This window comes from Thunnus albacares, chromosome 14, assembly GCF_914725855.1.
Source record: "Thunnus albacares chromosome 14, fThuAlb1.1, whole genome shotgun sequence".
NCBI classification, from domain to species: Eukaryota; Metazoa; Chordata; class Actinopteri; order Scombriformes; family Scombridae; genus Thunnus; species Thunnus albacares.
The window spans coordinates 75,377-90,266 of record NC_058119.1 but is presented as its reverse complement, the minus strand read 5'-3'; the positions used below and the strand labels follow the sequence as shown (position 1 = coordinate 90,266).

The 14,890-nt window shown below is 43.2% G+C and overlaps 1 protein-coding gene across 2 annotated transcripts in view; it reads left to right on the top strand.

The window, feature by feature from the left end:
• Nucleotides 1-14,890, top strand: part of vps8 (VPS8 subunit of CORVET complex) — a 187,086-nt gene that overhangs the window by 103,744 nt on the left and 68,452 nt on the right. The window lies entirely within an intron of this gene.

Genomic DNA, 14,890 nt, shown 5'->3' with positions numbered 1-14,890 from the left:
GGTGGCTGGAATGTCCAGGTATACACACCGGCCCAACCTGGAGCTGCATTTCCCCCTGGTGTTGGTCCTGTTGGCATGTGTAGGCCATCCTGGTAATCTGCATTGGATTGCCCATCCATGCCGTAATAGTACAGCCACTGTTCAGCCATGTCTACCTAGGGTGGAACATCACATGATGAGGATTGACACAGACTTCTACCAGTTATTACTCCTTTTCCTCCTCTGCTTCAGCATCCATCTCCCTGTCAAGCTGCCATAACTCAAGCATTTTTTTATACTTCTGCTCGTATCTAGTTGATAGTCGTTCTAGTCCTGCCTTACCATATCTTTGTAGGAACATGTGAGTGCTAAACAATATATCTTCTCCATAGAATATAGTAATCATGTTGACTGTATATTTAGTGGTAAGGGGAAAGTAGGGAAAATCAGGATAGTCGTAATATCTTGCTGTTGCCTGATTATATCCTGCTGTTACTAAATCATATTCATATGTTAATGAGATTTTAGCACAGTCCTCCCCTACCACCTGATGGTCTTTTTGGTACTCCAATGGGCTCCTGGTTCCATGCTATGTATATGTTATCCTCCAATTTCCATGGAGTCTGAGCCGTTCGCCTAATTCTTTTGGTTGTTCTATTATTTACTACCTGCTCACTAATTACAGTACCTTGTCCCGTTACCATAACTGGTGTGCATATCCCTGTCCACTTCCATTACATTCCATTAACGTTACTTTTACTTGTTGGTTGTCGTCACACGGCCAAAATATATCTGCTAGTGGTCTTGTGCCGTTGTCTAAGGATGGTAAGATGAACTGACTGTAGTACCTATTATTGTTCATAACAATCAGTGGTAGCCCTTGATCTATTATAACTTGTTCACATTGTATTGCTGCAGTGTTTGTAGTACTATATATAAAGTAAGGCATGCTGCTTGGTAGGTGTTTAACTCTCCCCTGTTCTGGCATACGCAGCCACCTATAATCTAGCCGTAGACCATCTTCTGATTCTACACTTAGCACTATTCCCAAGTCGCTAAGATTATTCATCGTTGTCCCCTTTAGTTTTAATGCTACCTTTTCAGTTTGTTGCTGCAGCTTACCATTGAGCGCTACCATTTTCTTTTTCATTTCTTGTCCCCTTGTTATACAGAAGGGATGTTTTATCTTTTTAGTTATTTTAGTTAAGGATGGTGTCCAGGTGTTTAGTTCATTATCTACTCGTTGAGGGCATATAGATGTATTTTTAGTCCAATTCATATTTGTTATACTCTCCCAACTTGCCATTACCGTTGCACAGTAAGCAAAGCAAGTGGATTTATTTGAGCATGTTTCTTCTTTTATCCCTGGAATTGGTTTTATTTCTGGCAGTCTTTTTGAGTTATAGCATGTAATACAAGCGCGTTGGCTGACCTGTCTAGCAGAATATTTTACCAATTGATAAAACAAATTGCTCTCCCATCCTAATACCTCCTCTTCATCACTTTGGTGCACTGTTTCCTGCAGGCTTCTGACTTTACGATCGTTCACATACACCCGAGTCAATTTGATCGCTTCTTCGGCATTCATTATGCGTTTGGACCTTATGTTCGTACACTGATTGTAAGAGCATTGCACCCGTATTTGTACTATCCCCTCTGCCAGGCATTGTTGGTGGACTGCATATGTGTCTATTTTCACGTCTCCAGGTCCTAATGTTAGGGTTTGATTGTACTGGGCTGATCTTATGTATGTGAGTGCAATTACTTCTTCCTTCCATATCTTTCCCTCTAATGCTGCTACTAGACCTGTGGCTAGGGCGCATTCTTCCAACTGCTCTTCTTCTGACTTTGCTCTGTCTTTCTGTGCTACTATACCTAGTGAGTATTAAACCCATCCCCAAAATTACTAGTAGCAACGCTTTCCGTCTGTCACTCCCTGGACTTCTCTCATGCTTTTGTCTTCCGATTATAGTAACTCTGTGGGTTACATTCAATGGGAATGGCTCCGGCTGATACTTTCTCTCCTGATGAGACACCTGAAGTTTCCCTGACTTCTGTTGGATCCTCATGACTCTGTCTGACTAGGGTTGAGCTACTACTCTGTGGCTCACCACTTGTTGACCCTCTAACTGTCTCTCCTCCCACTGCTTACTGACTCTCTACATCTAGCAGCTAATCTTTGTGATCTTCTTTCTCCTTGAGGCCCGCACTGCTGTCTCTCCTCTTGTCGGGAGGCGTTGCCGTCCCGTTCTGGTTCTTGTCGGTGCTGCTGTCTATCTTCCAGTTGGGAGGCGTTGCCGTCCCTTTCTGGTTCCTGTCGGCTTCGTGCTCTGCAGCAATGGTTGAGATGAAACCAAAATCTCTTATCCTCTACTTTTAGTGCAGTTGGTGTGGCTAGGATCACCTTAAACGGTCCTTCTCGCCTTGGCTGATCCCACTTTCGTTTGAACACTTTCACGTAGACCCAATCACCAGGCTCGACTGTCCTCAGTTGTTCTGGGATTTCCACGTCCTTGCTCTCAGCCACAGTTTTTATCTGTTGAAACACAACCTTGTGTATTTGGGTTAGATGTTGCAGATAACATGTTAGTTCTCTTTCACATTGTTCAAGGGGTGGCCCTTCATATGGCCCCCTACGATAGGGAACCGGCATCGGTCTCCCTATAAGCGCTTCATGCGGTGTTAGATGCGTTAGTCGGTTAGCTTGTGTTCGCATAGACATCAATGTCAACGGCAAAGCATCCACCCAGTTAACCTTGTACTGGCTATCTGCCATAATTTTCCTAAGCTTCGTCTTTAAGGTACCATTCGCCCTTTCCACAGCCCCCTGAGACTGTGGATGATACACACACCCAAACTTTTTGTTTGATCCCTAACATCTTTAAGGCTATTTTGAGTGTCTCCGCTACAAATGACGGCCCATTATCAGAACTGATAGTGTCTGGTATTCCAAATCTCGGAGAAACCTCTTTGCACAAGAACCTAGCTACAGATCTACAGTCTGGACCTTTCGTCGGGATCGCTTCTATCCATCTGCTGAATCTGTCGATTACCACCAGGATGTATCTGAACCCTTTTACTCGTTCTGTCATATCTATGAAATCTAACATTAAGTGGCGAAACGGTCCTTCTGGTGGCGGGATGTGTGCTATTGGTGCTGAAAATGCTTTCCTTACATTATGCTGTGCACACACCTCACATTCATGCAATGTTCTGTCCACCATAGCCGCTAAATATGGCGACCACCATACCTTCTGAAGCCTTCTCAATACCTCTCCCCTTGCACAATGGTCCCGGCCGTGAGCATCACGAATTGCAATTTGTATCAGTGATGTGGGGAGAACAAAGTGGCCTTGTGCACTGCGCCATAGCCCCTGTGAGGGACCCTCATCTGTTATTTTAACCGCCCCCCTTTGAAGCCATGCAGAGTGTGCATATGGACCTGACTGCTGTTGTGCTGCAATAAGGGATGCTAAGTTTGTTAAAGGTTCACAATCTTCTGCCACTAGCTGTGGTCCCATACATGTGGATGTAGCTATACGTTTTGCAGCCTCGTCTGCCAAGTTGTTACCCTTGGCAATCAATGAGTTTGTTTTTTGGTGTGCTGCACATTTGATGATGGCTAGTGCCTTAGGGTGATGTATAGCTTCCAGCAGAGCTGATATAGCCTCCCCATGGGTTACTGGGGAGCCATCTGCTCTCAAAAAACCTCTTTGTTTCCAAATAACTCCATGAACATGGCATACTGCGTATGCATACTGCGAGTCTGTATAAACATTCAGCGTTTTGTCTGCAGCCAAATGACATGCCGCAGTCAAAGCTTTAATTTCTGCCAATTGTGCTGAACAAGGCTGAGGCAATTTCAATGTTTGTACTTCCGTAAAGGTATCATCGGGATGCAACTGTATTATAGCATATCCAGCGTGGTTTCCTGTAGCATCCCTGAAACAAGAACCATCTACAAAAAGTGTAAGTTCTGCAATTATAGGCTGGTTATGCAGGTCCCGACGAGGACGTAGGAACACATCTGTAGACCGGACGCAATCATGTGGTGTGCCCTCTATAGGCAGCATCATGCGTGTGGCTGGGTTAACTATAGTGCATCGTTGAACTGTGAGTTCAGGGGCTGAGAGGATTACCTCATAGCCTGTTCGTCTTGCTTGTGTTAACACAAATCTGGGGCTCGTGATCAAAGCGTGCAGCTGATGAGATGTGTACAAAATGGTTGGATGGCCCATTGTGATTGCTGATGCCTTCTGAAAGGCAAAGGCAGCTGTTGCTAGCCCCTGATAGCAGGGTGGCAGACCTGTTTCAATGTTGTCCAATTTGGTACTATAGTATGCTAGTGGTTGCTTACCTGTTGGCGTATCCTGCATTAACACCGCACATGCATAGCCTGCTTTTTCTGCAACATATAAATGAAAAACATTAGCATAGTTAGGATTACCTAACACTGGTGCTTGTTGCAGGTCATGTTTTAAAGCCAAAAATGCGCCCTCAGCTTCAGCAGTCCATTGCAACTCAGCTGAGCCATTTGTTTGTCCTGCAGCACGGATTAGGCCACGTAGTGGGGCTGTTTTTATAGCATAATCACAGATCCATGGTCGACTAAATCCAGTCATTCCCAGGAATGACAGCATGTGGCCCACTGTCTGAGGTTTTGGAGCTTTTGATACTGCCTCGATTTGTGAGGGAGCGATTGCTCGTTTATTGCCACATAACTGTCTTCCTAAATACTCTACCTGTGTTTGGCAAAACTGCAATTTGTCTTTGCTTACCTTATGTCCCCCTCTTGCTAGAGCCTGTAGAACTGAGAGTGAGTCCTGTACACATTGTTCTTTTGTTAGACTACAAACCAGCAGATCATCTACATACTGTAGCACTGTGCTAGTGACGTTTAGATGTTGCAAATCATTGGCTAGAACTCTGTTAAAAATTGACGGGCTGTCCACGTAGCCTTGCGCAAGACGTGTATAAGTGTACTGCTGGTTTTTATATGTAAATGCGAACAAGTATTGTGAGTCTAGATGCAATGGTACACTAAAGAACGCTGAACATAGATCAATGACTGTGTACCAGCAGGCATCATGAGGAATATTAGACAACAGAGTGTGTGGGTCTGGGACCACTGGCATTTCTGCATCTACAATAGCATTAATGGCACGTAAATCATGTACCAGTCGATAATCATTTGAGTGTGGTTTCTTGATAGGAAAAATTGGTGTGTTACATGGACTTTTTGTTGGTTTTAGCACGCCTGCTGCTACCAAGCCCTTGATGGTGGGTTCTATGCCTGCTATTTGATGGGGCTTTAACGGGTATTGTTTTTTATATGGCAGTATGATGCCCTGTTTTGTTTTAATTTGGACCGGCTGCGCTGACCTAACCAGCCCTACATCTGTTTTATGTTGTGACCACAGCTCCTGGGGTATCTGTAGTAATAGCACACTGTGTTCTTCTGAGAGTGGCGCTTGAGTAGGAGATCTCTGGCTGAGCAACACTTGGATCCCAGTGCCTTCATCATACGTTCGTAGGGATATTTTCAGATATTGTCCACAGGCAGAGGACCGCACATGGTTTTTTTGAGTTGGTTTCCATGTTGTTATTTGTAAGGCTTTCTTCACCATAGGTCCCATGTCCTTAGCCTTTTTTCCAACTGCAACCATGAGAGTGACATGTGGGGTGGAGTTGGCCACTTGGAACCAATGGCGCAATTCTGGTGGCAGGATGACTACTACTGCAGCTCCTTGTGGTCCTACATAGAGGTCCTGACATACCATGGAGAATATTTTTCCCCCCACCAGCTCTTTCCAACATTCTCTGTAATCCGTGTGTTGTTGGGTTTCATCATACAGCATAGTACAGTGCAGTGGCGGCTGTGGTTCAGATGCAGAGGGCAGCTCTCTTTGTACCCACGCTTTCCAGGTGTTCCACTGGTGTATTAGCTCTGAGTTGGGCGGCCATTGTATCCAATATACTGCAGGCTGAACATGAGTGGTTAGTTTTTCAAATTCTTTTAGCCCTTGGACTGTCATCATGCTTGAAACATTGTCTTTTAAGTCTAATTTGAGACCTGTATGGGTGCAGGTAATAGTTGCCTTTAGTGGGCACAGGATGTCTCGTCCCAATAGGTTGATAGGGGTGTTTTCTGAATAGAGTAGGGGTGCCGTTATTGATTTTCCTGATACTATCATATGCACCGGTCGTGTTAGGGGAATTATTTGGGTTGTCCCAGAGAAGCCTACAGTCTGGATGGATTGTCCTGAGAGGGGAAATGAGGAACCTTCGCTGCCTATACAGGAGTATGTGGCTCCTGTGTCCACCATAAAGGTGTATTTTCGACTCTGTATTTCAACGGCAATAGTGGGTTCTTCTTGTGGTTGTGTTGAGATGACCGGTGTCATGTGTGTCCCCTCTGGCTTCTCTAGGCGCCCCTATTGCCAATCTTTGGCTGGCCCCACCCATGGATTGGTGGGGCAGTCCCTTCGGCGGTGTCCTTTCTGGTCGCACCCCCAACACAACATTTCTTCATCTTGGTTTGAGTTGGACTGGTTTTTGGACTGTGTCTGTCTGTTCATCTGTGGATTTTGTCCTCTTCCTCTCCCAGGGCGATAGTTTCCTCCCCTTGACCTCGGCTGTCCTCTATAGGGGGGCCCTTGATTTACCTGAGGCTGGTTAACATGCACATGAATAGGTGGTAGGGAAGCAGGTGGCGTCACGGGTGTGACTTCAGGCTGTGCTTGGGGCTGTTTGGGTGTCTGGGGTGTTGCAGACTGTGGAGCTAGAGGTTGCTCCACTGCCACTACTGGAGCCTATATTTTTGTTTTTTCCTTTTTTTGTTTGGAGTGTAGATCATTCAATTGGAGCTGGGTGAGCTTACTAGCCAGGTTTTTATTTACCTCCGCTTCTTTCTGTTTTTCTTTTCTCACATTTTCCACATGATGTACAAGATGTTCAGAAAACAGAGGCCAGTCCATTTTCATCAGCCCCACTACATTATCCAAGCGCTTTTGCACTTCTTGAGGCATGGCTTTCTTTGCCATGACCTTGAACAGGCTTTCAGTTGTGCTGTTCTCGTTCCATGCTCCACCAGTTTCCTCCCTCCATTTATTTTGAAAAGACCTTAGGAATTTTGCAGGACACTCTTCATCCCTTAGTCTTTCTCCCTCCAATTTAGATGGGTCCATCTTTTCAGGGTATTGTTTCCTCAGCTGGGCCCATATTCGGCTCCGATATCCATTAAATCCTAATGGATCGTGGCTATTTGCTAGCAGCACCGCCGGCATGTGTGCTCCCTTGAAAACTTCTTCTGTAGCAGCAGTTCCTGCCATGTGCATGAGCAATGCTTTGATGTCACCCAAAGCCAAGGTGACTCCTGCTGTGCTTTCTTCTAATGCTGTGATCCACTTATTAGCTCCCTCATTCAAGTCTGGCAGTCTTCCTGCTAGACCAATCATGTCACAGAAGGACCACGGAGTATATTGAGGAATCTGGTTTTGGCCCTTGGTCACTAATGGCATCTGGTGAAGGGGTGTCTGTTGAGCGTTTGGTCCTGTAGTTTTTCCATTTCGGAGTTGCATATCTAGGGGGCTGAAAGAGGCTTCTGGCCTGGTTGTCCATTCTGCCAATTCTATTGATTCCCCTTGTAATACTCTTGAATGTCTTTGCATCTCTTCCAGTTGTTCCATCTCCTCCAGATGTTCCAACACCAGCCATCTTTTCTCCAAATTTTTTAGCATTTCTCGTTCTCTCTGCTCTTTCTGCAGACGCTCCTCTAGGCATTCTTTTGCTCTTTTAAACTCCTCATGTAATATTGCTCGGCGTCTTTTTCCCTCCACTTCATCTTCTACTGTGTGAGCTTCTTTTGGTGGTGGGAGCTGGGTCCCCTCACATCTTGGGAGGGAATGAGCACGGGGTGTCATTATATCGTCAGTTCGGTATCGTCGTTCTGTATACTGTGACCCCTTCTGGCTGCATCCCTCCTTTTTCTGGCTCTGCACAGGTGAGGCATGTCGTCTCTCTGATCCACAGGCTGTCATTTCCTTGTCGTTATATGTTGTTTTGGCTTCGTTTGGGTCTAATTTGTCTACCTGGGAGCGTGTCTTCTGTCCATAAGCCTCACAGGCATCGAGATATGCTGTCCTGGCTTTATCTGTATCTAATTCATCCTCCAAGGAGCGTGTAGCTTGCCTGTAAGTCTCCCAGGCGTCATCGGATCGCACACCTCCTTTTTCTTCTTCACAGAGAGGGGAGGCAGCTGATACCCTTGATGACTCATTGCGTGCTGGAAGATCTTGAGTGTCCCAGTTCAATGTGAATCGTCCGGTGATTTCTCCCTCTGCTTTAGCTTCTCTTTCCACCAGTGGGCACTGCTTTACTCGTACAGCCTCTTGCTGGGGGGAATATGGAGGTGGCTGGCTTGTTTCCATCGGAGCTGAGGGGGTAATTTGCTGCTCTGCCTTCTTTTTCTTGCTCTTTAAAGCGGGCATCTGTTTTATGTCCAATATATGTTGCTTAGCAGTGTCTCTAAACCATCTGAGCACTTCACGTTCTCTGGCGCGCTTTCCTTCCCTGCTATTGCTGGTGTCTTTTGCCTTGTAGTGTTTGATGTTAGCTTCTACTTCTTTACAGCAGGCCACATCGAAAGTCCCCTTCTCAGGCCACTGAAGGATGCCTGTTGTTCGCTTATGCCACGTCTTCATACAATGTCTTATTTGTTTGACCTGGTCTGGATGCTGTCTTATTACTAACTCTACTGGGGTTAGCAGCCCTTCTTGTTTTGTTATTTTAGCTCCCATCACTCCTTGTTTAGCACTGCCTTCTTTTCTGGTGATTTCAGGCTGTCCGTCTTCCCTAGTTAGTATTAAAACTAATATTTTGCCTATTGTAGTAGCCTGTTTTAACCCTGGTACTAACTCTGGGTTGTACTTTAAGAACTCACTCCCGTCTTCGGCTCGGGTTTTTTCAAGATACCCAAATTTACCTGTCTCCCACTCTACGTTCCTGGGAACAATCCAAATCTGCAGCCGCGGATCTACTGCCCCTCTATGTCTCCCTGCGATTGCTAAATTTTCAGGGATTCCTAAAAAAGGGCGCAAAGGAAGAATAGCTACACCTTTGGGGTATAGGCAAAGATTTTCCAATATTGCAGCTAGGGTGAATGGCACCCATAAACTGCGTATCACGTCTTCCCAAGGTACTGCTGGGAACTCTTCTTTTGTTTGATTCAAATTTATGATCTTTGTCAGTTGCCACAATTTCTGGTTAATTTCTTGTTCAGTCTGCCAGTGTTCCACGCCGTCCTCGTCAAAATATGTGTGTTCCAGCCAAAAATGTGTTTTTATGCCTTTAGTTTCCACATTTCCCTTATTCAAAAAATGACTGGGGGCCTGTATTTCATTATCACTATTACTTTCTTCTCTTTGTTGATCCATTCACTATTTTTACACTCTATTCTATTTGTTTAATGTTATTCTTGAGTTTGTGTATGTTCATACACTTTCTCTGCACCTGTGTATGTGGGAATGTGTGTATATGTTTGACACGATCATCCACTTTCTCCTGCACTTGTGTATGTGGGAATATGTGTGTGTCTGTTTGACACAATCATCCACTTTCTCCTGCACTTGTGTATGTGGGAATATGTGTGTGTGTGCGTGAGTGTGAGTGCGTGTAGGTGTATAAGCGTATGTGTGTATGTGTGTAAGCGTGTGTGTGTGTGTATGTGTGCAAGAGTGTGTGTGTGTGTATGTGTGTGTATGTGTGTAAGCGTATGTGTGTGTGTGTATGTGTGTATGTGTGTGTATGTGTATGTGTGTATGTGTGTGTGTATGTGTGTGTATGTGTATGTGTGTAAGCGTGTGTGTGTGTGTGTGTGTATGTGTGTAAGAGTGTGTGTGTGTGTATGTGTGTGTATGTGTGTAAGCGTATGTGTGTGTGTGTGTGTGCTCTGCACTCCTTATCTACACCTGCTCTGGCTTCGCGCCCAGATTTATGCACAGGCCTGCCTTGGCACAATGCCCAGGCTTACTATCTGTTGTCTTTGGGACTTCTAGCTCTTCACTTCTCCCTCCTTTTTTCCTCTCCCTTATACACTAGAAAGGGGCCTCTTTTTTTTTTTATAATCCTTTCATACATGTATATTATATTTTTGTACACTACTTCATACTAACTTTAACAGAATTATCACCTCTTCTAGGTGATGTAAAAGATAAGCCTTTATCCTGAGGCTTAAAAATTAGCTCGTTTTACCCTTAAAACGCTAATTTCTGTTTCTCGAGATATATTCTGTTCACCCATGCAGACCCCCCACTCTTTGGGAGCGGTATCGTGAACTTTAAGATAAGCCTTTATCCTGAGGCTTAAAAATTAGCTCGTTTTACCCTTAAAACGCTAATTTCTGTTTCTCGAGATATATTTTGTTCACCCATGCAGACCCCCCACTCTTTGGGAGCGGTATCGTGAACTTTAAGATAAGCCTTTATCCTGAGGCTTAAAATTAGCTCGTTTTACCCTTAAAACGCTAATTTCTGTTTCTCGAGATATATTTTGTTCACCCATGCAGACCCCCCACTCTTTGGGAGCGGTATCGTGAACTTTAAGATAAGCCTTTATCCTGAGGCTTAAAAATTAGCTCGTTTTACCCTTAAAACGCTAATTTCTGTTTCTCGAGATATATTTTGTTCACCCATGCAGACCCCCCACTCTTTGGGAGCGGTATCGTGAACTTTAAGATAAGCCTTTATCCTGAGGCTTAAAAATTAGCTCGTTTTACCCTTAAAACGCTAATTTCTGTTTCTCGAGATATATTTTGTTCACCCATGCAGACCCCCCACTCTTTGGGAGCGGTATCGTGAACTTTAAGATAAGCCTTTATCCTGAGGCTTAAAAATTAGCTCGTTTTACCCTTAAAACGCTAATTTCTGTTTCTCGAGATATATTTTGTTCACCCATGCAGACCCCCCACTCTTTGGGAGCGGTATCGTGAACTTTAAGATAAGCCTTTATCCTGAGGCTTAAAAATTAGCTCGTTTTACCCTTAAAACGCTAATTTCTGTTTCTCGAGATATATTTTGTTCACCCATGCAGACCCCCCACTCTTTGGGAGCGGTATCGTGAACTTTAAGATAAGCCTTTATCCTGAGGCTTAAAAATTAGCTCGTTTTACCCTTAAAACGCTAATTTCTGTTTCTCGAGATATATTTTGTTCACCCATGCAGACCCCCCACTCTTTGGGAGCGGTATCGTGAACTTTAAGATAAGCCTTTATCCTGAGGCTTAAAAATTAGCTCGTTTTACCCTTAAAACGCTAATTTCTGTTTCTCGAGATATATTTTGTTCACCCATGCAGACCCCCCACTCTTTGGGAGCGGTATCGTGAACTTTAAGATAAGCCTTTATCCTGAGGCTTAAAAATTAGCTCGTTTTACCCTTAAAACGCTAATTTCTGTTTCTCGAGATATATTTTGTTCACCCATGCAGACCCCCCACTCTTTGGGAGCGGTATCGTGAACTTTAAGATAAGCCTTTATCCTGAGGCTTAAAAATTAGCTCGTTTTACCCTTAAAACGCTAATTTCTGTTTCTCGAGATATATTTTGTTCACCCATGCAGACCCCCCACTCTTTGGGAGCGGTATCGTGAACTTTAAGGTACGCCCTTATCCTAGAGGCGTGACCTTTGACCTTTGACTCTAAGCGCTTACAAAAACTCACACTTATGTTTGTTTTGATTAGGTATGGCAGTCTAATTTAAGAAAACCTCAACCTTTGCTCTGTTGGGCTGTTTTTGGCATGGAATTTCAATCTACCAGACCCAATTTAATGGGTGTCCCAGGATGAAGACCCCATGCCGCACAACCCAACGCTCAAAAAAAAAAAAATTTCCTCTTTTTTTTTTTAAAAAAAAATTTTTTTTTTTTTTTTTTTTTTTTTATTGATCACCCGTCATTTATCACCCGTCGGTGAGTCACATCGCACTCCAGTCAGCCAGATCCAATTTAATGGATGGTCCAGGATGGAAATGCGATGCAACCCCCAACTTGGCGCCTTTTTTCTTTTTTTTTCTTTTTTTTTTTCACATCGGGTGTCAGGGAAATACTGCTCTGATCTTTCTAGCTATCCCTGGTTTATTGCCAACCTAATCAACCCTCCCGCAAAAACCACAGTTGCTAACATCCAAACAACTATACATACATTAAATGTGATCTCATCACATTCATTCTTTTCCGCACCATGGTTTTGCTGAGGCATAGCAAACACAAACATCAAAAGACAGACAAAACACTTAACACATATTACACCAGCTACTTGGCCTCTTATAATTTGCTTAAATTTAGACAGGTTAGGTTCAGAGGAATAGATCATTTACCTGGGCGGATCACATCTCCCACACAGACACCACTATTAATTGGCAGATATAAAAAAGGCTCTGCTTACCTCAAGAATTTGGTGGCCCGTGGGTCTTTAGGGAGGTGAGAGTGCCGCCCCGGCGAAGGATCCAACTTCCTACTGGCTGGGACTCGCCATTTGTTGTGTCGAATTGTTGCAGAAAAATGTATCAGAGCAAAAAGAAACTCTCTCTTAATAAAAGGGAGTCAGAGGTCCAAGTAGCAAAGTGTTCTTTAATGCCGGCAAAAAAGGGGAACGAGTAGCACTTTTTACAAAGTATCAAATCGCTCCAAAGGTTTTTCTCTGGGGCATTGTTTTTATGTCCTTGGGTCAGCTTAGGCCACACCTTATCATCCAGCCTCCCTAATTTTTGACCAATTATTATGTTACTTTTTTCCTCGTCACTCGTTGCTGGCAAAAACTCTTCAGACCATGTTTTGAGCTGTTTGTGGGCATATCCCGGCCCACATAATTCTTCCTGATTGTGTCCAATTTTTTATATATAAGTATTGGGAATCACTTTATACCATTATTGTCCAGTTGTCTTCTGGCCTCTTATTTTATTCTAGTTATTCTTAGTCATTTTACACCCTTATTTCTTGATCTCTTCCAGAGGATATTTTTTCTAAAAGTTGAAGACTTTAATGCAGACCCAAGCAACATGACATGTAATACAAACACACTCAAATTTCTCCAGTGTATGATTATGATTCTTCTACTGTGCCTCTATATGTACAGTGTGATTAAATATGGTTCGTGAGATTATAACTACACCAATACAAATTGTATCCCACTAGCCCTTATTGCTTATAAACTTGTAAAATCAATCTGCATAGCTTAATATTGTCTTTAAGCACACCAATGACTTTTAATGAAACTACACCACAAGGTCAGCAACCATTTAACAGCTTAAAGAGTAACTACACACCAAATTGCTTTTTTATGCTATACGAATAACTATATTGACATATGATATTAATACAGGTGATTTTTCCAACTGTACACATATTGTGTGTAAAAACTACTTTTTCAGCTCAAAATTAGCTTATTTCTGTGTGCTTGGATTTGAAAATTCAGTTCAGCCAAATTCCTTAATTGTGTCCAACTCCAACTTATATTTCATGTCAGCTGTTACCAAGTATAACTATCAGAACACTGCTTACTGTAGCCTCAGTTTGTGCCTCTCACACAGAACTGCTGGTAGCATTAGCAAGCCTGATAAGAGACAGCGTAGAAGTGACGTCATGCCACTTAGAGAACCCGAGGTTATGTAAATAACCCAAAGATGTACCCCTTTTCTGTGGCAGTAAACACAACATATGGGCCCACCAATAACTAACTGTGCTATATTTAGAGCTTTACAAGATATTCGGGGCTGATGACGTTAACATTAACATGATAAACAGCGGGGCTATAGCTATGCACTGACACTCACCCACAGACACACACTGGAGAGCCTCTCAGTACTGAGCTGCTACCTCAGCTACAACACAGGTACAACGCAGAAACTTTTACAAAGGGCCATGAGTGTGCTTCTGGTGATGGTTAAAGCTCCAGCAGACTCTCTGTTTTCAGCGCAGACACGGCAGAGTCTGATAGCAGCTGCTCATGGCTGTTTAGCTCTGACTACCAGCTCTACAATCACTATTCATGCTGTACTGAGTGGTGGTCATTCAGTGTCCTCTGACCCCAGCCACAAGGCTACACCCCCTACAGTCGTTGTCCTGTGCAGTCCTCTGCTGCATTTTTTAAATATGCTGGCATGGAGGGAACTAGTAGAATTTGGGTGTGTAGTTACTCTTTTAGATATCTAAATTTTGTTTTGTATGCGAAATAATGTTCTTTTTGTACATTTAAAAGTTACATAGTTAAGCTTGAAGCTACTCCTATTTTCTTTCATGATTTAACTATTAGTGACAATCTGTTATGGAATGTCAGATCATTATTCGCTAATTATCTCATAATATATTTATTTAAATATATTTATTTAATTTAATATATTTAATTTATTTAAAAATTACAAGTATCACATTCTAACATGAGTAAAAGAGGGTGGGGCTAGAGGTTGGGGTGACTAGAGCAGCAGATTATGACCAAGATAAAGGTGTTGTCAGCTGTTGAGGGGAAAATATCAAACTTTCCAGAGACAGAACCAATGACTTCTGAGGGGTGTTTCATAAAGATGGCTCAGAAAGCAGTGTTCATTGTGTCATTCAAGTCTGTCTTGAATGAACCTAACACAATGAACCAAGTTTAATCTGTTACATAAAGGTGGTTTGCAGCTAATGTGAGCAGACTAAGTCAAGTCTGGTTTATTTTATGACTTTGAAACACAGACCTGAAGCATCAAGCACTGCTCACATCAATTCACAATGAAGGAAACTGATGTGTACAGACAAAATTGAGGTTCAAAGGCCCAGAACCACACACATTAATATTATAATATAAAGGGTAAAATGTTACAGCAAAAACTAACAGTAAGTACTGACTTACTGTAAGACTGCAAGTAATGATGAACTCACA